Genomic DNA, 23,414 nt, shown 5'->3' on the forward strand with positions numbered 1-23,414 from the left:
AGCGTTTCGTAGTATGCGCAGTGCAATGGAGACGCGGAAACTTGTTGTGGCCCAGTGTTTTGCAGTTGGACGACAAGATTGGTACACAGTAGTAAAGAGCGAGGCACTGAGTTGGCATAAATAATGTAGTGCACAATGGGGCTCGAGATGTGTTTGTTACCTCAGGTGCTGTATAATTGTCGACAAGGAGTGAAAACGGAGCAATTTGTGACGGCTCTTTCAATTTAAGACGTTACAAACAGACGGAATTTGCATTTGTAATACTAGAGCATCGAAACTACTTGGAACTTTTGTGTATATGAACGGGTCCGCGCCTTTGTACTCTGCTCCCTTCACCGCTACACACCAACCAACCATCGTGTCCGTGCGCATCTGAGTCGCAAAGAATGGGGAATAGCGCAGTTCGCTCGTGCATGGGGCGTAGCTCAGTTGGTAGAGCGTTCGCTTGGCATGTGAAAGGTCCAGGGTTCAAGCGGCGGCGCCTCCATTTTTTGTGGTCAGTGCATGGTAAGTGTTGGTCGCGGCGAACCTAAAGGCACGCAAGATGTTGCAAAGCCAGCGTCACAGACTGATATGATGTATACTGACGTAAGGAGAGCAAGATGTAAGTGTGGGGACCGGCTGTTATCGAGGTGTCATCGAGTGCAGTTCTGTCTTAGGTATCGCGGCTTAACCTCATTGAAGTCTAGAGGGTGGACAACACGTTGGTCTTACTCAGAGCGGTGTCCGAATTCTATTTTCGACGTTATACGTGCCACTTTCATTGTGGCCAACTACGATTCGATACAGAATGCACGAAACCTGAAAGCACCCTAACGGATACATAGAGAGTAGTGTTTGTCTGCTGAATAATGGGAGTGCAAGGGTCTGTGTCGTCTATATGGCTGTATGTAGCACCATCAGTCTTCGGGGGGGCGGGCGTAGCTCAGATGGTAGAGCGCTCGCTTAGTATGCGAGAGGTTCTGGGATCAATACCCAGTGCCTCCAGAATTTTTAACACACCTACATGCGCACCTTGATATGCAAGTGGAATAATTCACAGCTCGATTAGTATGCGAGAGGTTCTGGGATCAATACCCAGTGCCTCCAGAATTTTTAACACACCTACATGCGCACCTTGATATGCAAGTGGAATAATTCACAGCCAGCAGATGTGTCTAGGAAGATACAAGCTTGCGCCGAGTTCACGTAAATCCCACTGCACATTCCTATTCTTTGCGTGCAGTCAGCTGCTACTGGTGTTGTTAGTTGTGACTGCTGATAACAGATGCCGTAGCAATCAATTCATGGAGTGAGTTGTATGTTTTGCGATAGTCTGTCTCTGACAAGCAAGCACAGGTGACATAGGTGCGAACACAGGAAGCTTGCAGACCCTCGCTGCCTGCAGACACCGAGCAGCCACACTAGGAGGGCGGCCTAAGCCGTAGGCGAATTGTGCTCATTCGCTTTGGCGCGACGTCGAACTATAAATAATGCTGTCACTAGCGTGAGCGTTGCGTGAGCGTCGTGGAAAGTCGGAAAAGTCAGCTGCGAGGGTGAGTGCCAAGTTTGGGGAGCGTTTCGTAGTATGCGCAGTGCAATGGAGACGCGGAAACTTGTTGTGGCCCAGTGTTTTGCAGTTGGACGACAAGATTGGTACACAGTAGTAAAGAGCGAGGCACTGAGTTGGCATAAATAATGTAGTGCACAATGGGGCTCGAGATGTGTTTGTTACCTCAGGTGCTGTATAATTGTCTACAATGAGGGAAAACGGAGCAATTTGTGACGGCTCTTTCAATTTAAGACGTTACAAACAGACGGAATTTGCATTTGTAATACTAGAGCATCGAAACAACTTGGAACTTTTGTGTATATGAACGGGTCCGCGCCTTTGTACTCTGCTCCCTTCACCGCTACAAACCAACCAACCATCGTGTCCGTGCGCATCTGAGTCGCAAAGAATGGGGAATAGCGCAGTTCGCTCGTGCATGGGGCGTAGCTCAGTTGGTAGAGCGTTCGCTCGGCATGTGAAAGGTCCAGGGTTCAAGCTGCGGCGCCTCCATATTTTGTGGTCAGTGCATGGTAAGTGTTGGTCGCGGCAAACCTAAAGGCACGCAAGATGTTGCAAAGCCAGCGTCACAGACTGATATGATGTATACTGACGTAAGGAGAGCAAGATGTAAGTGTGGGGACCGGCTGTTATCGAGGTGTCATCGAGTGCAGTTCTGTCTTAGGTATCGCGGCTTAACCTCATTGAAGTCTAGAGGGTGGACAACACGTTGGTCTTACTCAGAGCGGTGTCCGAATTCTATTTTCGACGTTATACGTGCCACTTTCATTGTGGCCAACTACGATTCGATACAGAATGCACGAAACCTGAAAGCACCCTAACGGATACATAGAGAGTAGTGTTTGTCTGCTGAATAATGGGAGTGCAAGGGTCTGTGTCGTCTATATGGCTGTATGTAGCACCATCAGTCTTCGGGGGGGCGGGCGTAGCTCAGATGGCAGAGCGCTCGCTTAGTATGCGAGAGGTTCTGGGATCAATACCCAGTGCCTCGAGAATTTTTAACACACCTACATGCGCACCTTGATATGCAAGTGGAATAATTCACAGCCAGCAGATGTGTCTAGGAAGATACAAGCTTGCGCCGAGTTCACGTAAATCCCACTGCACATTCCTATTCTTTGCGTGCAGTCAGCTGCTACTGGTGTTGCTAGTTGTGACTGCTGATAACAGATGCCGTAGCAATCAATTCATGGAATGAGTTGTATGTTTTGCGATAGTCTGTCTCTGACAAGCAAGCACAGGTGACATAGGTGCGAACACAGGAAGCTTGCAGACACTCGCTGCCTGCAGACACCGAGCAGCCACACTAGGAGGGCGGCCTAAGCCGTAGGCGAAATGTACTCATTCGCTTTGGCGCGACGTCGAACTATAAATAATGGTGTCACTAGCGTGAGCGTTGCGTGAGCGTCGTGGAAAGTCGGAAAAGTCGGCTGCGAGGGTGAGTGCCAAGTTTGGGGAGCGTTTCGTAGTATGCGCAGTGCAATGGAGACGCGGAAACTTGTTGTGGCCCAGTGTTTTGCAGTTGGACGACAAGATTGGTACACAGTAGTAAAGAGCGAGGCACTGAGTAGGCATAAATAATGTAGTGCACAATGGGGCTCGAGATGTGTTTGTTACCTCAGGTGCTGTATAATTGTCGACAAGGAGTGAAAACGGAGCAATTTGTGACGGCTCTTTCAATTTAAGACGTTACAAACAGACGGAATTTGCATTTGTAATACTAGAGCATCGAAACTACTTGGAACTTTTGTGTATATGAACGGGTCCGCGCCTTTGTACTCTGCTCCCTTCACCGCTACAAACCAACCAACCATCGTGTCCGTGCGCATCTGAGTCGCAAAGAATGGGGAATAGCGCAGTTTGCTCGTGCATGGGGCGTAGCTCAGTTGGTAGAGCGTTCGCTTGGCATGTGAAAGGTCCAGAGTTCAAGCCGCGGCGCCTCCATTTTTTGTGGTCAGTGCATGGTAAGTGCTGGTCGCGGCGAACCTAAAGGCACGCAAGATGTTGCAAAGCCAGCGTCACAGACTGATATGATGTATACTGACGTAAGGAGAGCAAGATGTAAGTGTGGGGACCGGCTGTTATCGAGGTGTCATCGAGTGCAGTTCTGTCTTAGGTATCGCGGCTTAACCTCATTGAAGTCTAGAGGGTGGACAACACGTTGGTCTTACTCAGAGCGGTGTCCGAATTCTATTTTCGACGTTATACGTGCCACTTTCATTGTGGCCAACTACGATTCGATACAGAATGCACGAAACCTGAAAGCACCCTAACGGATACATAGAGAGTAGTGTTTGTCTGCTGAATAATGGGAGTGCAAGGGTCTGTGTCGTCTATATGGCTGTATGTAGCACCATCAGTCTTCGGGGGGGCGGGCGTAGCTCAGATGGCAGAACGCTCGCTTAGTATGCGAGAGGTTCTGGGATCAATACCCAGTGCCTCCAGAATTTTTAACACACCTACATGCGCACCTTGATATGCAAGTGGAATAATTCACAGCCAGCAGATGTGTCTAGGAAGATACAAGCTTGCGCCGAGTTCACGTAAATCCCACTGCACATTCCTATTCTTTGCGTGCAGTCAGCTGCTACTGGTGTTGTTAGTTGTGACTGCTGATAACAGATGCCGTAGCAATCAATTCATGGAGTGAGTTGTATGTTTTGCGATAGTCTGTCTCTGACAAGCAAGCACAGGTGACATAGGTGCGAACACAGGAAGCTTGCAGACCCTCGCTGCCTGCAGACACCGAGCAGCCACACTAGGAGGGCGGCCTAAGCCGTAGGCGAATTGTGCTCATTCGCTTTGGCACGACGTCGAACTATAAATAATGCTGTCTCTAGCGTGAGCGTCGTGGAAAGTCGGAAACGTCGGCTGCGAGGGTGAGTGCCAAGTTTGGGGAGCGTTTCGTAGTATGCGCAGTGCAATGGAGACGCGGAAACTTGTTGTGGCCCAGTGTTTTGCAGTTGGACGACAAGATTGGTACACAGTAGTAAAGAGCGAGGCACTGAGTTGGCATAAATAATGTAGTGCACAATGGGGCTCGAGATGTGTTTGTTACCTCAGGTGCTGTATAATTGTCTACAATGAGGGAAAACGGAGCAGTTTGTGACGGCTCTTTCAATTTAAGACGTTACAAACAGACGGAATTTGCATTTGTAATACTAGAGCATCGAAACTACTTGAAACTTTTGTGTATATGAACGGGTCCGCGCCTTTGTACTCTGCTCCCTTCACCGCTACAAACCAACCAACCATCGTGTCCGTGCGCATCTGAGTCGCAAAGAATGGGGAATAGCGCAGTTTGCTCGTGCATGGGGCGTAGCTCAGTTGGTAGAGCGTTCGCTTGGCATGTGAAAGGTCCAGAGTTCAAGCCGCGGCGCCTCCATTTTTTGTGGTCAGTGCATGGTAAGTGTTGGTCGCGGCGAACCTAAAGGCACGCAAGATGTTGCAAAGCCAGCGTCACAGACTGATATGATGTATACTGACGTAAGGAGAGCAAGATGTAAGTGTGGGGACCGGCTGTTATCGAGGTGTCATCGAGTGCAGTTCTGTCTTAGGTATCGCGGCTTAACCTCATTGAAGTCTAGAGGGTGGACAACACGTTGGTCTTACTCAGAGCGGTGTCCGAATTCTATTTTCGACGTTATACGTGCCACTTTCATTGTGGCCAACTACGATTCGATACAGAATGCACGAAACCTGAAAGCACCCTAACGGATACATAGAGAGTAGTGTTTGTCTGCTGAATAATGGGAGTGCAAGGGTCTGTGTCGTCTATATGGCTGTATGTAGCACCATCAGTCTTCGGGGGGGCGGCGTAGCTCAGATGGTAGAGCGCTCGCTTAGTATGCGAGAGGTTCTGGGATCAATACCCAGTGCCTCCAGAATTTTTAACACACCTACATGCGCACCTTGATATGCAAGTGGAATAATTCACAGCCAGCAGATGTGTCTAGGAAGATACAAGCTTGCGCCGAGTTCACGTAAATCCCACTGCACATTCCTATTCTTTGCGTGCAGTCAGCTGCTACTGGTGTTGTTAGTTGTGACTGCTGATAACAGATGCCGTAGCAATCAATTCATGGAGTGAGTTGTATGTTTTGCGATAGTCTGTCTCTGACAAGCAAGCACAGGTGACATAGGTGCGAACACAGGAAGCTTGCAGACCCTCGCTGCCTGCAGACACCGAGCAGCCACACTAGGAGGGCGGCCTAAGCCGTAGGCGAATTGTGCTCATTCGCTTTGGCGCGACGTCGAACTATAAATAATGCTGTCACTAGCGTGAGCGTCGTGGAAAGTCGGAAAAGTCGGCTGCGAGGGTGAGTGCCAAGTTTGGGGAGCGTTTCGTAGTATGCGCAGTGCAATGGAGACGCGGAAACTTGTTGTGGCCCAGTGTTTTGCAGTTGGACGACAAGATTGGTACACAGTAGTAAAGAGCGAGGCACTGAGTTGGCATAAATTATGTAGTGCACAATGGGGCTCGAGATGTGTTTGTTACCTCAGGTGCTGTATAATTGTCGACAAGGAGTGAAAACGGAGCAATTTGTGACGGCCCTTTCAATTTAAGACGTTAAAAACAGACGGAATTTGCATTTGTAATACCAGAGCATCGAAACTACTTGGAACTTTTGTGTATATGAACGGGTCCGCGCCTTTGTACTCTGCTCCCTTCACCGCTACAAACCAACCAACCATCGTGTCCGTGCGCATCTGAGTCGCAAAGAATGGGGAATAGCGCAGTTTGCTCGTGCATGGGGCGTAGCTCAGTTGGTAGAGCGTTCGCTTGGCATGTGAAAGGTCCAGGGTTCAAGCCGCGGCGCCTCCATTTTTTGTGGTCAGTGCATGGTAAGTGTTGGTCGCGGCGAACCTAAAGGCACGCAAGATGTTGCAAAGCCAGCGTCACAGACTAATATGATGTATACTGACGTAAGGAGAGCAAGATGTAAGTGTGGGGACCGGCTGTTATCGAGGTGTCATCGAGTGCAGTTCTGTCTTAGGTATCGCGGCTTAACCTCATTGAAGTCTAGAGGATGGGCAACACGTTGGTCTTACTCAGAGCGGTGTCCGAATTCTATTTTCGACGTTATACGTGCCACTTTCATTGTGGCCAACTACGATTCGATACAGAATGCACGAAACCTGAAAGCACCCTAACGGATACATAGAGAGTAGTGTTTGTCTGCTGAATAATGGGAGTGCAAGGGTCTGTGTCGTCTATATGGCTGTATGTAGCACCATCAGTCTTCGGGGGGGCGGGCGTTGCTCAGATGGTAGAGCGCTCGCTTAGTATGCGAGAGGTTCTGGGATCAATACCCAGCGCCTCCAGAATTTTTAACACACCTACATGCGCACCTTGATATGCAAGTGGAATAATTCACAACCAGCAGATGTGTCTAGGAAGATACAAGCGAATGATTAGCATCCACAATTGACAAGCGTGCTGTTATTAGTGCGCAGGTGGCACCCTCCTCCCACGCCTACACTTAATTTAGAAACAGTACAAGTGTTCCCGTAAGATTGTCAAGCCTATGTCGGAAAGATCTGCCTTGCGCCGAGTTCACGTAAATCCCACTGCACATTCCTATTCTTTGCGTGCAGTCAGCTGCTACTGAGTTGTATGTTTTGCGATAGTCTGTCTCTGACAAGCAAGCACAGGTGACATAGGTGCGAACACAGGAAGCTTGCAGACCCTCGCTGCCTGCAGACACCGAGCAGCCACACTAGGAGGGCGGCCTAAGCCGTAGGCGAATTGTGCTCATTCGCTTTGGCGCGACGTCGAATTATAAATAATGCTGTCACTAGCGTGAGCGTCGTGGAAAGTCGGAAAAGTCGGCTGCGAGGGTGAGTGCCAAGTTTGGGGAGCGTTTCGTAGTATGCGCAGTGCAATGGAGACGCGGAAACTTGTTGTGGCCCAGTGTTTTGCAGTTGGACGACAAGATTGGTACACAGTAGTAAAGAGCGAGGCACTGAGTTGGCATAAATAATGTAGTGCACAATGGGGCTCGAGATGTGTTTGTTACCTCAGGTGCTGTATAATTGTCGACAAGGAGTGAAAACGGAGCAATTTGTGACGGCTCTTTCAATTTAAGACGTTAAAAACAGACGGAATTTGCATTTGTAATACCAGAGCATCGAAACTACTTGGAACTTTTGTGTATATGAACGGGTCCGCGCCTTTGTACTCTGCTCCCTTCACCGCTACAAACCAACCAACCATCGTGGCCGTGCGCATCTGAGTCGCAAAGAATGGGGAATAGCGCTGTTTGCTCGTGCATGGGGCGTAGCTCAGATGGTAGAGCGCTCGCTTAGTATGCGAGAGGTACTGGGATCAATACCCAGTGCCTCCAGATTTTTTAACACACCTACATGCGCACTCTGATATGCAAGTGGAATAATTCACAGCCAGCAGATGTGTCTAGGAAGATACAAGCTTGCGCCGAGTTCACGTAAATCCCACTGCACATTCCTACTCTTTGCGTGCAGTCAGCTGCTACTGGTGTTGTTAGTTGTGACTGCTGATAACAGATGCCGTAGCAATCAATTCATGGAGTGAGTTGTATGTTTTGCGATAGTCTGTCTCTGACAAGCAAGCACAGGTGACATAGGTGCGAACACAGGAAGCTTGCAGACCCTCGCTGCCTGCAGACACCGAGCAGCCACACTAAGAGGGCGGCCTAAGCCGTAGGCGAATTGTGCTCATTCGCTTTGGCGCGACGTCGAACTATAAATAATGCTGTCACTAGCGTGAGCGTTGCGTGAGCGTCGTGGAAAGTCGGAAAAGTCGGCTGCGAGGGTGAGTGCCAAGTTTGGGGAGCGTTTCGTAGTATGCGCAGTGCAATGGAGACGCGGAAACGTGTTGTGGCCCAGTGTTTTGCAGTTGGACGACAAGATTGGTACACAGTAGTAAAGAGCGAGGCACTGAGTTGGCATAAATAATGTAGTGCACAATGGGGCTCGAGATGTGTTTGTTACCTCAGGTGCTGTATAATTGTCGACAAGGAGTGAAAACGGAGCAATTTGTGACGGCTCTTTCAATTTAAGACGTTAAAAACAGACGGAATTTGCATTTGTAATACCAGAGCATCGAAACTACTTGGAACTTTTGTGTATATGAACGGGTCCGCGCCTTTGTACTCTGCTCCCTTCACCGCTACAAACCAACCAACCATCGTGTCCGTGTGCATCTGAGTCGCAAAGAATGGGGAATAGCGCAGTTTGCTCGTGCATGGGGCGTAGCTCAGTTGGTAGAGCGTTCGCTTGGTATGTGAAAGGTCCAGGGTTCAAGCCGCGGCGCCTCCATTTTTTGTGGTCAGTGCATGGTAAGTGTTGGTCGCGGCGAACCTAAAGGCACGCAAGATGTTGCAAAGCCAGCGTCACAGACTAATATGATGTATACTGACGTAAGGAGAGCAAGATGTAAGTGTGGGGACCGGCTGTTATCGAGGTGTCATCGAGTGCAGTTCTGTCTTAGGTATCGCGGCTTAACCTCATTGAAGTCTAGAGGGTGGACAACACGTTGGTCTTACTCAGAGCGGTGTCCGAATTCTATTTTCGACGTTATACGTGCCACTTTCATTGTGGCCAACTACGATTCGATACAGAATGCACGAAACCTGAAAGCACCCTAACGGAAACATAGAGAGTAGTGTTTGTCTGCTGAATAATGGGAGTGCAAGGGTCTGTGTCGTCTATATGGCTGTATGTAGCACCATCAGTCTTCTGGGGGGCGGGCGTAGCTCAGATGGTAGAGCGCTCGCTTAGTATGCGAGAGGTTCTGGGATCAATACCCAGTGCCTCCACAATTTTTAACACACCTACATGCGCACCTTGATATGCAAGTGGAATAATTCACAGCCAGCAGATGTGTCTACGAAGATACAAGCTTGCGCCGAGTTCACGTAAATCCCACTGCACATTCCTATTCTTTGCGTGCAGTCAGCTGCTACTGGTGTTGCTAGTTGTGACTGCTGATAACAGATGCCGTAGCAATCAATTCATGGTGACATAGGTGCGAACACAGGAAGCTTGCAGACCCTCGCTGCCTGCAGACACCGAGCAGCCACACTAGGAGGGCGGCCTAAGCCGTAGGCGAATTGTGCTCATTCGCTTTGGCGCGACGTCGAACTATAAATAATGCTGTCACTAGCGTGAGCGTCGTGGAAAGTCGGAAAAGTCGGCTGCGAGGGTGAGTGCCAAGTTTGGGGAGCGTTTCGTAGTATGCGCAGTGCAATGGAGACGCGGAAACTTGTTGTGGCCCAGTGTTTTGCAGTTGGACGACAAGATTGGTACACAGTAGTAATGAGCGAGGCACTGAGTTGGCATAAATAATGTAGTGCACAATGGGGCTCGAGATGTGTTTGTTACCTCAGGTGCTGTATAATTGTCGACAAGGAGTGAAAACGGAGCAATTTGTGACGGCTCTTTCAATTTAAGACGTTAAAAACAGACGGAATTTGCATTTGTAATACCAGAGCATCGAAACTACTTGGAACTTTTGTGTATATGAACGGGTCCGCGCCTTTGTACTCTGCTCCCTTCACCGCTACAAACCAACCAACCATCGTGTCCGTGCGCATCTGAGTCGCAAAGAATGGGGAATAGCGCAGTTTGCTCGTGCATGGGGCGTAGCTCAGTTGGTAGAGCGTTCGCTTGGTATGTGAAAGGTCCAGGGTTCAAGCCGCGGCGCCTCCATTTTTTGTGGTCAGTGCATGGTAAGTGTTGGTCGCGGCGAACCTAAAGGCACGCAAGATGTTGCAAAGCCAGCGTCACAGACTAATATGATGTATACTGACGTAAGGAGAGCAAGATGTAAGTGTGGGGACCGGCTGTTATCGAGGTGTCATCGAGTGCAGTTCTGTCTTAGGTATCGCGGCTTAACCTCATTGAAGTCTAGAGGGTGGACAACACGTTGGTCTTACTCAGAGCGGTGTCCGAATTCTATTTTCGACGTTATACGTGCCACTTTCATTGTGGCCAACTACGATTCGATACAGAATGCACGAAACCTGAAAGCACCCTAACGGATACATAGAGAGTAGTGTTTGTCTGCTGAATAATGGGAGTGCAAGGGTCTGTGTCGTCTATATGGCTGTATGTAGCACCATCAGTCTTCTGGGGGGCGGGCGTAGCTCAGATGGTAGAGCGCTCGCTTAGTATGCGAGAGGTTCTGGGATCAATACCCAGTGCCTCCAGAATTTTTAACACACCTACATGCGCACCTTGATATGCAAGTGGAATAATTCACAGCCAGCAGATGTGTCTATGAAGATACAAGCTTGCGCCGAGTTCACGTAAATCCCACTGCACATTCCTATTCTTTGCGTGCAGTCAGCTGCTACTGGTGTTGCTAGTTGTGACTGCTGATAACAGATGCCGTAGCAATCAATTCATGGAGTGAGTTGTATGTTTTGCGATAGTCTGTCTCTGACAAGCAAGCACAGGTGACATAGGTGCGAACACAGGAAGCTTGCAGACCCTCGCTGCCTGCAGACACCGAGCAGCCACACTAGGAGGGCGGCCTAAGCCGTAGGCGAAATGTACTCATTCCCCTTGGCGCGACGTCGAACTATAAATAATGGTGTCACTAGCGTGAGCGTCGTGGAAAGTCGGAAAAGTCGGCTGCGAGGGTGAGTGCCAAGTTTGGGGAGCGTTTCGTAGTATGCGCAGTGCAATGGAGACGCGGAAACTTGTTGTGGCCCAGTGTTTTGCAGTTGGACGACAAGATTGGTACACAGTAGTAAAGAGCGAGGCACTGAGTTGGCATAAATAATGTAGTGCACAATGGGGCTCGAGATGTGTTTGTTACCTCAGGTGCTGTATAATTGTCGACAAGGAGTGGAAACGGAGCAATTTGTGACGGCTCTTTCAATTTAAGACGTTAAAAACAGACGGAATTTGCATTTGTAATACCAGAGCATCGAAACTACTTGGAACTTTTGTGTATATGAACGGGTCGGCGCCTTTGTACTCTGCTCCCTTCACCGCTACAAACCAACCAACCATTGTGTCCGTGCGCATCTGAGTCGCAAAGAATGGGGAATAGCGCAGTTTGCTCGTGCATGGGGCGTAGCTCAGTTGGTAGAGCGTTCGCTTCGCATGTGAAAGGTCCAGGATTCAAGCCGCGGTGATTCCATGTTTTGTGGTCAGTGCATGGTAAGTGTTGGTCGCGGCGAACCTAAAGGCACGCAAGATTTTGCAAAGCCAGCGTCACAGACTGATATGATGTATACTGACGTAAGGAGAGCAAGATGTAAGTGTGGGGACCGGCTGTTATCGAGGTGTCATCGAGTGCAGATCTGTCTTAGGTATCGCGGCTTAACCTCATTGAAGTCTAGAGGGTGGACAACACGTTGGTCTTACTCAGAGCGGTGTCCGAATTCTATTTTCGACGTTATACGTGCCACTTTCATTTTGGCCAACTACGATTCGATACAGAATGCACGAAACCTGAAAGACACCCTAACGGATACATAGAGAGTAGTGTTTGTCTGCTGAATAATGGGAGTGCAAGGGTCTGTGTCGTCTATATGGCTGTATGTAGCACCATTCGTCTTCGGGGGGGCGGGCGTAGCTCAGATGGTAGAGCGCTCGCTTAGTATGCGAGAGGTACTGGGATCAATACCCAGTGCCTCCAGAATTTTTAACACACCTACATGCGCAACTTGATATACAAGTGGAATAATTCACAACCAGCAGATGTGTCTAGGAAGATACAAGCGAATGATTAGCATCCACAATTGACAAGCGTGCTGTTATTAGTGCGCAGGAAGCACCCTCCTCCCACGCCTACACTTAATTTAGAAACAGTACAAGTGTTCCCGTAAGATTCTCAAGCCTATGTCGGAAAGATCTGCCTTGCGCCGAGTTCACGTAAATCCCACTGCACATTCCTATTCTTTGCGTGCAGTCGGCTGCTACTGGTGTTGCTAGTTGTGACTGCTGATAACAGATGCCGTAGCAATCAATTCATGGAGTGAGTTGTATGTTTTGCGATAGTCTGTCTCTGACAAGCAAGCACAGGTGACATAGGTGCGAACACAGGAAGCTTGCAGACCCTCGCTGCCTGCAGACACCGAGCAGCCACACTAGGAGGGCGGCCTAAGCCGTAGGCGAATTGTGCTCATTCGCTTTGGCGCGACGTCGAACTATAAATAATGCTGTCACTAGCGTGAGCGTCGTGGAAAGTCGGAAAAGTCGGCTGCGAGGGTGAGTGCCAAGTTTGGGGAGCGTTTCGTAGTATGCGCAGTGCAATGGAGACGCGGAAACTTGTTGTGGCCCAGTGTTTTGCAGTTGGACGACAAGATTGGTACACAGTAGTAAAGAGCGAGGCACTGAGTTGGCATAAATAATGTAGTGCACAATGGGGCTCGAGATGTGTTTGTTACCTCAGGTGCTGTATAATTGTCGACAAGGAGTGAAAACGGAGCAATTTGTGACGGCTCTTTCAATTTAAGACGTTAAAAACAGACGGAATTTGCATTTGTAATACCAGAGCATCGAAACTACTTGGAACTTTTGTGTATATGAACGGGTCCGCGCCTTTGTACTCTGCTCCCTTCACCGCTACAAACCAACCAACCATTGTGTCCGTGCGCATCTGAGTCGCAAAGAATGGGGAATAGCGCAGTTTGCTCGTGCATGGGGCGTAGCTCAGTTGGTAGAGCGTTCGCTTCGCATGTGAAAGGTCCAGGATTCAAGCCGCGGTAATTCCATGTTTTGTGGTCAGTGCATGGTAAGTGTTGGTCGCGGCGAACCTAAAGGCACGCAAGATTTTGCAAAGCCAGCGTCACAGACTGATATGATGTATACTGACGTAAGGAGAGCAAGATGTAAGTGTGGGGACCGGCTGTTATCGAGGTGTCATCGAGTGCAGATCTGTCTTAGGTATCGCGGCTTAACCTCATTGAAGTCTAGAGGGTGGACAACACGTTGGTCTTACTCAGAGCGGTGTCCGAATTCTATTTTCGACGTTATACGTGCCACTTTCATTTTGGCCAACTACGATTCGATACAGAATGCACGAAACCTGAAAGACACCCTAACGGATACATAGAGAGTAGTGTTTGTCTGCTGAATAATGGGAGTGCAAGGGTCTGTGTCGTCTATATGGCTGTATGTAGCACCATTCGTCTTCGGGGGGGCGGGCGTAGCTCAGATGGTAGAGCGCTCGCTTAGTATGCGAGAGGTACTGGGATCAGTACCCAGTGCCTCCAGAATTTTTAACACACCTACATGCGCAACTTGATATACAAGTGGAATAATTCACAACCAGCAGATGTGTCTAGGAAGATACAAGCGAATGATTAGCATCCACAATTGACAAGCGTGCTGTTATTAGTGCGCAGGAAGCACCCTCCTCCCACGCCTACACTTAATTTAGAAACAGTACAAGTGTTCCCGTAAGATTCTCAAGCCTATGTCGGAAAGATCTGCCTTGCGCCGAGTTCACGTAAATCCCACTGCACATTCCTATTCTTTGCGTGCAGTCGGCTGCTACTGGTGTTGCTAGTTGTGACTTCTGATAACAGATGCCGTAGCAATCAATTCATGGAGTGAGTTGTATGTTTTGCGATAGTCTGTCTCTGACAAGCAAGCACAGGTGACATAGGTGCGAACACAGGAAGCTTGCAGACCCTCGCTGCCTGCAGACACCGAGCAGCCACACTAGGAGGGCGGCCTAAGCCGTAGGCGAATTGTGCTCATTCGCTTTGGCGCGACGTCGAACTATAAATAATGCTGTCACTAGCGTGAGCGTTGCGTGAGCGTCGTGGAAAGTCGGAAAAGTCAGCTGCGAGGGTGAGTGCCAAGTTTGGGGAGCGTTTCGTAGTATGCGCAGTGCAATGGAGACGCGGAAACTTGTTGTGGCCCAGTGTTTTGCAGTTGGACGACAAGATTGGTACACAGTAGTAAAGAGCGAGGCACTGAGTTGGCATAAATAATGTAGTGCACAATGGGGCTCGAGATGTGTTTGTTACCTCAGGTGCTGTATAATTGTCGACAAGGAGTGAAAACGGAGCAATTTGTGACGGCTCTTTCAATTTAAGACGTTAAAAACAGACGGAATTTGCATTTGTAATACCAGAGCATCGAAACTACTTGGAACTTTTGTGTATATGAACGGGTCCGCGCCTTTGTACTCTGCTCCCTTCACCGCTACAAACCAACCAACCATCGTGTCCGTGCGCATCTGAGTCGCAAAGAATGGGGAATAGCGCAGTTTGCTCGTGCATGGGGCGTAGCTCAGTTGGTAGAGCGTTCGCTTCGCATGTGAAAGGTCCAGGATTCAAGCCGCGGTGCCTCCATTTTTTGTGGTCAGTGCATGGTAAGTGTTGGTCGCGGCGAACCTAAAGGCACGCAAGATTTTGCAAAGCCAGCGTCACAGACTGATATGATGTATACTGACGTAAGGAGAGCAAGATGTAAGTGTGGGGACCGGCTGTTATCGAGGTGTCATCGAGTGCAGATCTGTCTTAGGTATCGCGGCTTAACCTCATTGAAGTCTAGAGGGTGGACAACACGTTGGTCTTACTCAGAGCGGTGTCCGAATTCTATTTTCGACGTTATACGTGCCACTTTCATTTTGGCCAACTACGATTCGATACAGAATGCACGAAACCTGAAAGACACCCTAACGGATACATAGAGAGTAGTGTTTGTCTGCTGAATAATGGGAGTGCAAAGGTCTGTGTCGTCTATATGGCTGTATGTAGCACCATTAGTCTTCGGGGTGGCGGGCGTAGCTCAGATGGTAGAGCGCTCGCTTTGTATGCGAGAGGTACTGGGTTCAATACCCAGTGCCTCCAGAATTTTTAACACACCTACATGCGCAACTTGATATGCAAGTGGAATAATTCACAACCAGCAGATGTGTCTAGGAAGATACAAGCGAATGATTAGCATCCACAATTGACAAGCGTGCTGTTATTAGTGCGCAGGAAGCACCCTCCTCCCACGCCTACAATTAATTTAGAAACAGTACAAGTGTTCCCGTAAGATTCTCAAGCCTATGTCGGAAAGATCTGCCTTGCGCCGAGTTCACGTAAATCCCACTGCACATTCCTATTCTTTGCGTGCAGTCGGCTGCTACTGGTGTTGCTAGATGTGACTTCTGATAACAGATGCCGTAGCAATCAATTCATGGAGTGAGTTGTATGTTTTGCGATAGTCTGTCTCTGACAAGCAAGCACAGGTGACATAGGTGCGAACACAGGAAGCTTGCAGACCCTCGCTGCCTGCAGACACCGAGCAGCCACACTAGGAGGGCGGCCTAAGCCGTAGGCGAATTGTGCTCATTCGCTTTGGCGCGACGTCGAACTATAAATAATGCTGTCACTAGCGTGAGCGTCGTGGAAAGTCGGAAAAGTCGGCTGCGAGGGTGAGTGCCAAGTTTGGGGAGCGTTTCGTAGTATGCGCAGTGCAATGGAGACGCGGAAACTTGTTGTGGCCCAGTGTTTTGCAGTTGGACGACAAGATTGGTACACAGTAGTAAAGAGCGAGGCACTGAGTTGGCATAAATAATGTAGTGCACAATGGGGCTCGAGATGTGTTTGTTACCTCAGGTGCTGTATAATTGTCGACAAGGAGTGAAAACGGAGCAATTTGTGACGGCTCTTTCAATTTAAGACGTTAAAAACAGACGGAATTTGCATTTGTAATACCAGAGCATCGAAACTACTTGGAACTTTTGTGTATATGAACGGGTCCGCGCCTTTGTACTCTGCTCCCTTCACCGCTACAAACCAACCAACCATCGTGTCCTTGCGCATCTGAGTCGCAAAGAATGGGGAATAGCGCAGTTTGCTCGTGCATGGGGCGTAGCTCAGTTGGTAGAGCGTTCGCTTTGCATGTGAAAGGTCCAGGATTCAAGCCGCGGTGCCTCCATTTTTTGTGGTCAGTGCATGGTAAGTGTTGGTCGCGGCGAACCTAAAGGCACGCAAGGTTTTGCAAAGCCAGCGTCACAGACTGATATGATGTATACTGACGTAAGGAGAGCAAGATGTAAGTGTGGGGACCGGCTGTTATCGAGGTGTCATCGAGTGCAGATCTGTCTTAGGTATCGCGGCTTAACCTCATTGAAGTCTAGAGGGTGGACAACACGTTGGTCTTACTCAGAGCGGTGTCCGAATTCTATTTTCGACGTTATACGTGCCACTTTCATTTTGGCCAACTACGATTCGATACAGAATGCACGAAACCTGAAAGACACCCTAACGGATACATAGAGAGTAGTGTTTGTCTGCTGAATAATGGGAGTGCAAGGGTCTGTGTCGTCTATATGGCTGTATGTAGCACCATTAGTCTTCGGGGGGGCGGGCGTAGCTCAGATGGTAGAGCGCTCGCTTAATATGCGAGAGGTACTGGGATCAATACCCAGTGCCTCCAGAATTTTTAACACACCTACATGCGCAACTTGATATGCAAGTGGAATAATTCACAACCAGCAGATGTGTCTAGGAAGATACAAGCGAATGATTAGCATCCACAATTGACAAGCGTGCTGTTATTAGTGCGCAGGAAGCACCCTCCTCCCACGCCTACACTTAATTTAGAAACAGTACAAGTGTTCCCGTAAGATTCTCAAGCCTATGTCGGAGAGATCTGCCTTGCACCGAGTTCACGTAAATCCCACTGCACATTCCTATTCTTTGCGTGCAGTCGGCTGCTACTGGTGTTGCTAGATGTGACTTCTGATAACAGATGCCGTAGCAATCAATTCATGGAGTGAGTTGTATGTTTTGCGATAGTCTGTCTCTGACAAGCAAGCACAGGTGACATAGGTGCGAACACAGGAAGCTTGCAGACCCTCGCTGCCTGCAGACACCGAGCAGCCACACTAGGAGGGCGGCCTAAGCCGTAGGCGAATTGTGCTCATTCGCTTTGGCGCGACGTCGAACTATAAATAATGCTGTCACTAGCGTGAGCGTTGCGTGAGCGTCGTGGAAAGTCGGAAAAGTCGGCTGCGAGGGTGAGTGCCAAGTTTGGGGAGCGTTTCGTAGTATGCGCAGTGCAATGGAGACGCGGAAACTTGTTGTGGCCCAGTGTTTTGCAGTTGGACGACAAGATTGGTACACAGTAGTAAAGAGCGAGGCACTGAGTTGGCATAAATAATGTAGTGCACAATGGGGCTCGAGATGTGTTTGTTACCTCAGGTGCTGTATAATTGTCGACAAGGAGTGAAAACGGAGCAATTTGTGACGGCTCTTTCAATTTAAGACGTTAAAAACAGACGGAATTTGCATTTGTAATACCAGAGAATCGAAACTACTTGGAACTTTTGTGTATATGAACGGGTCGGCGCCTTTGTACTCTGCTCCCTTCACCGCTACAAACCAACCAACTATCGTGTCCGTGCGTATCTGAGTCGCAAAGAATGGGGAATAGCGCAGTTTGCTCGTGCATGGGGCGTAGCTCAGTTGGTAGAGCGTTCGCTTCGCATGTGAAAGGTCCAGGATTCAAGCCGCGGTGCCTCCATTTTTTGTGGTCAGTGCATGGTAAGTGTTGGTCGCGGCGAACCTAAAGGCACGCAAGATTTTGCAAAGCCAGCGTCACAGACTGATATGATGTATACTGACGTAAGGAGAGCAAGATGTAAGTGTGGGGACCGGCTGTTATCGAGGTGTCATCGAGTGCAGATCTGTCTTAGGTATCGCGGCTTAACCTCATTGAAGTCTAGAGGGTGGACAACACGTTGGTCTTACTCTGAGCGGTGTCCGAATTCTATTTTCGACGTCATACGTGCCACTTTCATTTTGGCCAACTACGATTCGATACAGAATGCACGAAACCTGAAAGACACCCTAACGGATACATAGAGAGTAGTGTTTGTCTGCTGAATAATGGGAGTGCAAGGGTCTGTGTCGTCTATATGGCTGTATGTAGCACCATTAGTCTTCGGGGGGGCGGGCGTACCTCAGATGGTAGAGCGCTCGCTTAGTATGCGAGAGGTACTGGGATCAATACCCAGTGCCTCCAGAATTTTTAACACACCTACATGCGCAACTTGATATGCAAGTGGAATAATTCACAACCAGCAGATGTGTCTAGGAAGATACAAGCGAATGATTAGCATCCACAATTGACAAGCGTGCTGTTATTAGTGCGCAGGAAGCACCCTCCTCCCACGCCTACACTTAATTTAGAAACAGTACAAGTGTTCCCGTAAGATTCTCAAGCCTATGTCGGAAAGATCTGCCTTGCGCCGAGTTCACGTAAATCCCACTGCACATTCCTATTCTTTGCGTGCAGTCGGCTGCTACTGGTGTTGCTAGTTGTGACTTCTGATAACAGATGCCGTAGCAATCAATTCATGGAGTGAGTTGTATGTTTTGCGATAGTCTGTCTCTGACAAGCAAGCACAGGTGACATAGGTGCGAACACAGGAAGCTTGCAGACCCTCGCTGCCTGCAGACACCGAGCAGCCACACTAGGAGGGCGGCCTAAGCCGTAGGCGAATTGTGCTCATTCGCTTTGGCGCGACGTCGAACTATAAATAATGCTGTCACTAGCGTGAGCGTTGCGTGAGCGTCGTGGAAAGTCGGAAAAGTCGGCTGCGAGGGTGAGTGCCAAGTTTGGGGAGCGTTTCGTAGTATGCGCAGTGCAATGGAGACGCGGAAACTTGTTGTGGCCCAGTGTTTTGCAGTTGGACGACAAGATTGGTACACAGTAGTAAAGAGCGAGGCACTGAGTTGGCATAAATAATGTAGTGCACAATGGGGCTCGAGATGTGTTTGTTATCTCAGGTGCTGTATAATTGTCGACAAGGAGTGAAAACGGAGCAATTTGTGACGGCTCTTTCAATTTAAGACGTTAAAAACAGACGGAATTTGCATTTGTAATACCAGAGAATCGAAACTACTTGGAACTTTTGTGTATATGAACGGGTCGGCGCCTTTGTACTCTGCTCCCTTCACCGCTACAAACCAACCAACCATCGTGTCCGTGCGTATCTGAGTCGCAAAGAATGGGGAATAGCGCAGTTTGCTCGTGTATGGGGCGTAGCTCAGTTGGTAGAGCGTTCGCTTCGCATGTGAAAGGTCCAGGATTCAAGCCGCGGTGCCTCCATTTTTTGTGGTCAGTGCATGGTAAGTGTTGGTCGCGGCGAACCTAAAGGCACGCAAGATTTTGCAAAGCCAGCGTCACAGACTGATATGATGTATACTGACGTAAGGAGAGCAAGATGTAAGTGTGGGGACCGGCTGTTATCGAGGTGTCATCGAGTGCAGATCTGTCTTAGGTATCGCGGCTTAACCTCATTGAAGTCTAGAGGGTGGACAACACGTTGGTCTTACTCTGAGCGGTGTCCGAATTCTATTTTCGACGTTATACGTGCCACTTTCATTTTGACCAACTACGATTCGATACAGAATGCACGAAACCTGAAAGACACCCTAACGGATACATAGAGAGTAGTGTTTGTCTGCTGAATAATGGGAGTGCAAGGGTCTGTGTCGTCTATATGGCTGTATGTAGCACCATTAGTCTTCGGGGGGGCGGGCGTAGCTCAGATGGTAGAGCGCTCGCTTAGTATGCGAGAGGTACTGGGATCAATACCCAGTGCCTCCAGAATTTTTAACACACCTACATGCGCAACTTGATATGCAAGTGGAATAATTCACAACCAGCAGATGTGTCTAGGAAGATACAAGCGAATGATTAGCATCCACAATTGACAAGCGTGCTGTTATTAGTGCGCAGGAAGCACCCTCCTCCCACGCCTACACTTAATTTAGAAAGAGTACAAGTGTTCCCGTAAGATTCTCAAGCCTATGTCGGAAAGATCTGCCTTGCGCCGAGTTCACGTAAATCCCACTGCACATTCCTATTCTTTGCGTGCAGTCGGCTGCTACTGGTGTTGCTAGTTGTGACTTCTGATAACAGATGCCGTAGCAATCAATTCATGGAGTGAGTTGTATGTTTTGCGATAGTCTGTCTCTGACAAGCAAGCACAGGTGACATAGGTGCGAACACAGGAAGCTTGCAGACCCTCGCTGCCTGCAGACACCGAGCAGCCACACTAGGAGGGCGGCCTAAGCCGTAGGCGAATTGTGCTCATTCGCTTTGGCGCGACGTCGAACTATAATTAATGCTGTCACTAGCGTGAGCGTTGCGTGAGCGTCGTGGAAAGTCGGAAAAGTCGGCTGCGAGGGTGAGTGCCAAGTTTGGGGAGCGTTTCGTAGTATGCCCAGTGCAATGGAGACGCGGAAACTTGTTGTGGCCCAGTGTTTTGCAGTTGGACGACAAGATTGGTACACAGTAGTAAAGAGCGAGGCACCGAGTTGGCATAAATAATGTAGTGCACAATGGGGCTCGAGATGTGTTTGTTACCTCAGGTGCTGTATAATTGTCGACAAGGAGTGAAAACGGAGCAATTTGTGACGGCTCTTTCAATTTAAGACGTTAAAAACAGACGGAATTTGCATTTGTAATACCAGAGCATCGAAACTACTTGGAACTTTTGTGTATATGAACGGGTCGGCGCCTTTGTACTCTGCTCCCTTCACCGCTACAAACCAACCAACCATCGTGTCCGTGCGCATCTGAGTCGCAAAGAATTGGGAATAGCGCAGTTTGCTCGTGCATGGGGCGTAGCTCAGTTGGTAGAGCGTTCGCTTCGCATGTGAAAGGTCCAGGATTCAAGCCGCGGTGCCTCCATTTTTTGTGGTCAGTGCATGGTAAGTGTTGGTCGCGGCGAACCTAAAGGCACGCAAGATTTTGCAAAGCCAGCGTCACAGACTGATATGATGTATACTGACGTAAGGAGAGCAAGATGTAAGTGTGGGGACCGGCTGTTATCGAGGAGTCATCGAGTGCAGATCTGTCTTAGGTATCGCGGCTTAACCTCATTGAAGTCTAGAGGGTGGACAACACGTTGGTCTTACTCTGAGCGGTGTCCGAATTCTATTTTCGACGTTATACGTGCCACTTTCATTTTGGCCAACTACGATTCGATACAGAATGCACGAAACCTGAAAGACACCCTAACGGATACATAGAGAGTAGTGTTTGTCTGCTGAATAATGGGAGTGCAAGGGTCTGTGTCGTCTATATGGCTGTATGTAGCACCATTAGTCTTCGGGGAGGCGGGCGTAGCTCAGATTGTAGAGCGCTCGCTTAGTATGCGAGAGGTACTGGGATCAATACCCAGTGCCTCCAGAATTTTTAACACACCTACATGCGCAACTTGATATGCAAGTGGAATAATTCACAACCAGCAGATGTGTCTAGGAAGATACAAGCGAATGATTAGCATCCACAATTGACAAGCGTGCTGTTATTAGTGCGCAGGAAGCACCCTCCTCCCACGCCTACACTTAATTTAGAAACAGTGCAAGTGTTCCCGTAAGATTCTCAAGCCTATGTCGGAAAGATCTGCCTTGCGCCGAGTTCACGTAAATCCCACTGCACATTCCTATTCTTTGCGTGCAGTCAGCTGCTACTGGTGTTGCTAGTTGTGACTGCTGATAACAGATGCCGTAGCAATCAATTCATGGAGTGAGTTGTATGTTTTGCGATAGTCTGTCTCTGACAAGCAAGCACAGGTGACATAGGTGCGAACACAGGAAGTTTGCAGACCCTCGCTGCCTGCAGACACCGAGCAGCCACACTAGGAGGGCGGCCTAAGCCGTAGGCGAATTGTGCTCATTCGCTTTGGCGCGACGTCGAACTATAATTAATGCTGTCACTAGCGTGAGCGTTGCGTGAGCGTCGTGGAAAGTCGGAAAAGTCGGCTGCGAGGGTGAGTGCCAAGTTTGGGGAGCGTTTCGTAGTATGCCCAGTGCAATGGAGACGCGGAAACTTGTTGTGGCCCAGTGTTTTGCAGTTGGACGACAAGATTGGTACACAGTAGTAAAGAGCGAGGCACCGAGTTGGCATAAATAATGTAGTGCACAATGGGGCTCGAGATGTGTTTGTTACCTCAGGTGCTGTATAATTGTCGACAAGGAGTGAAAACGGAGCAATTTGTGACGGCTCTTTCAATTTAAGACGTTAAAAACAGACGGAATTTGCATTTGTAATACCAGAGCATCGAAACTACTTGGAACTTTTGTGTATATGAACGGGTCGGCGCCTTTGTACTCTGCTCCCTTCACCGCTACAAACCAACCAACCATCGTGTCCGTGCGCATCTGAGTCGCAAAGAATTGGGAATAGCGCAGTTTGCTCGTGCATGGGGCGTAGCTCAGTTGGTAGAGCGTTCGCTTCGCATGTGAAAGGTCCAGGATTCAAGCCGCGGTGCCTCCATTTTTTGTGGTCAGTGCATGGTAAGTGTTGGTCGCGGCGAACCTAAAGGCACGCAAGATTTTGCAAAGCCAGCGTCACAGACTGATATGATGTATACTGACGTAAGGAGAGCAAGATGTAAGTGTGGGGACCGGCTGTTATCGAGGAGTCATCGAGTGCAGATCTGTCTTAGGTATCGCGGCTTAACCTCATTGAAGTCTAGAGGGTGGACAACACGTTGGTCTTACTCTGAGCGGTGTCCGAATTCTATTTTCGACGTTATACGTGCCACTTTCATTTTGGCCAACTACGATTCGATACAGAATGCACGAAACCTGAAAGACACCCTAACGGATACATAGAGAGTAGTGTTTGTCTGCTGAATAATGGGAGTGCAAGGGTCTGTGTCGTCTATATGGCTGTATGTAGCACCATTAGTCTTCGGGGAGGCGGGCGTAGCTCAGATTGTAGAGCGCTCGCTTAGTATGCGAGAGGTACTGGGATCAATACCCAGTGCCTCCAGAATTTTTAACACACCTACATGCGCAACTTGATATGCAAGTGGAATAATTCACAACCAGCAGATGTGTCTAGGAAGATACAAGCGAATGATTAGCATCCACAATTGACAAGCGTGCTGTTATTA

At 49.0% G+C, this 23,414-nt stretch overlaps 5 non-coding genes across 5 annotated transcripts; all 5 read left to right on the plus strand.

The window, feature by feature from the left end:
• The first annotated feature begins 913 nt into the window (after positions 1 to 913).
• On the plus strand, positions 914 to 987 carry Trnat-agu (transfer RNA threonine (anticodon AGU)). The gene has a single exon. It is a non-coding gene; the product is annotated as a tRNA-Thr (tRNA).
• A 4,373-nt stretch (positions 988 to 5,360) lies between these two features.
• Trnat-agu (transfer RNA threonine (anticodon AGU)) lies at positions 5,361 to 5,433 on the plus strand. Its single transcript has one exon. It is a non-coding gene; the product is annotated as a tRNA-Thr (tRNA).
• Positions 5,434 to 9,274: 3,841 nt separating this feature from the next.
• On the plus strand, positions 9,275 to 9,348 carry Trnat-agu (transfer RNA threonine (anticodon AGU)). Its single transcript has one exon. It is a non-coding gene; the product is annotated as a tRNA-Thr (tRNA).
• A 1,318-nt stretch (positions 9,349 to 10,666) lies between these two features.
• On the plus strand, positions 10,667 to 10,740 carry Trnat-agu (transfer RNA threonine (anticodon AGU)). Its single transcript has one exon. It is a non-coding gene; the product is annotated as a tRNA-Thr (tRNA).
• Positions 10,741 to 15,277: 4,537 nt separating this feature from the next.
• Positions 15,278 to 15,351, plus strand: Trnat-ugu (transfer RNA threonine (anticodon UGU)). The gene has a single exon. It is a non-coding gene; the product is annotated as a tRNA-Thr (tRNA).
• The last annotated feature ends 8,063 nt before the right edge of the window (positions 15,352 to 23,414 follow it).

The sequence above is a fragment of the Schistocerca gregaria genome, chromosome 9 (genome assembly GCF_023897955.1).
Source record: "Schistocerca gregaria isolate iqSchGreg1 chromosome 9, iqSchGreg1.2, whole genome shotgun sequence".
In the NCBI taxonomy this organism is placed as follows: domain Eukaryota; kingdom Metazoa; phylum Arthropoda; class Insecta; order Orthoptera; family Acrididae; genus Schistocerca; species Schistocerca gregaria.